A 1,353-nucleotide genomic window follows, 5' to 3' on the forward strand; every position below is an offset into this window, starting at 1 on the left:
CCTCTCCTCAACAAGCCATATGATTTAAGGTCGAACTATTTATAGCAGTCCACAAACACATCTGACAGTTCTCAGAAAGGAAAATAAATCTGTGTACTGAATAACATCTTTCACAGAACCAGATGGTGGTGATGTACATCATGTCTGATACCTTATAAGGTCCATTGGCTGATATTTGTAGCAAGCTCCATAATTAGCCCATTCCTCATGCAACATCTGCAATACACAAAACACATTCATTCCCGGTTCAGATTTTCAAAACAAACATATTCTTTGTATCTTCTTAGAGACGACACACACAAGTATATCTTACAGTAATAAGCAGCTTATTGTCATTTTATCAATCAAAAGCCTTTCCTAAATGTCACCGTGTGACTTGCTGCCGTTCAGGACTCACCTGTCTGTCGTTGCGATGCTCTTTATCTTCTGAGCTGTCAAAGTCTCCCTGCAGCAATGACAACACACAAAGCTCTACCCAAACCACATCACACATTTACACTGAACTAACAGACGAATTACAAATCAGCTGTATTAAACTGGGCAAAATGCATTACTTACATCATGCAGAGGGAAGGCAGAATCATAAACCCCTTTAGCTAGCAGTGATGAAATACCTGAGACAGAAAAGAGAGAAAATTTGAATATCTGTAGTAAAAATATTTCCTGAAACACTGTCAGTTAAAAAATCCAATTTAAAAGAGTATGGTATATTTGTGGAGTTGGCATCTCCAAGAACATACCCATAGTTTGACACGTCTTTGTGCAGGCTGTGCGCCTCAGAATTTCATAAACCTATGAAAGAGCATGGACGCAACACAATAATACATTCAAAAATTAATAAACTCAAACATAAATTAATAGAATAGTTCATCCAAAAATGAAAATGATATCTTTTCTTATCTGATAACTATTTCAATATAATGAACATGGACTGTGGTTGTCAAGCTGAAAATGACTAAAAACCACAATAAAGTATTTTAAACATGGCCCATATGGAATATGCATTTAGTCGTAAGATATATACGTTTTGTGTGAGAGACAGACTGAAGTTGAAGATGTTATTCGCTGAACATTCAGCTCAGTTCTTCTGGGCATGTTCATGTGAATTCATGAGCTATGTAGTGATGTCTAATTTATAAATTGTTCTTTTTGAGTCAATTCTTTACAGTGAATTGGCTGACAAAACCAATTTGAATAATTCCTTCTTGATGCATTCAGCTCACTGACTCAATGATCCGGTCACAGATGTTAAAAGCCTAATGGAAGTGAATACAGACATGTATTTGGTCTGATAATGTATGGCACACAAATGGTATGGTTTAATGATACTTTTATGGTGTTTTTGTGTCATTT

General features: G+C 35.8%; 1 long non-coding RNA gene across 1 annotated transcript; it reads right to left on the reverse strand.

Annotated features, from left to right (window-relative positions):
- Positions 1–149: 149 nt before the first annotated feature.
- LOC107579942 (uncharacterized) lies at positions 150–805 on the reverse strand. The gene is made up of 4 exons (XR_001608557.1): positions 741–805; positions 559–614; positions 398–445; positions 150–216 (listed from the first exon to the last, which is right to left on the reverse strand). It is a non-coding gene; the product is annotated as an uncharacterized lncRNA (long non-coding RNA).
- Positions 806–1,353: the final 548 nt, after the last annotated feature.

This window comes from Sinocyclocheilus grahami, unplaced genomic scaffold (genome assembly GCF_001515645.1).
Source record: "Sinocyclocheilus grahami isolate Dianchi unplaced genomic scaffold, SAMN03320097.WGS_v1.1 scaffold22138.1, whole genome shotgun sequence".
Taxonomy (NCBI): Eukaryota; Metazoa; Chordata; class Actinopteri; order Cypriniformes; family Cyprinidae; genus Sinocyclocheilus; species Sinocyclocheilus grahami.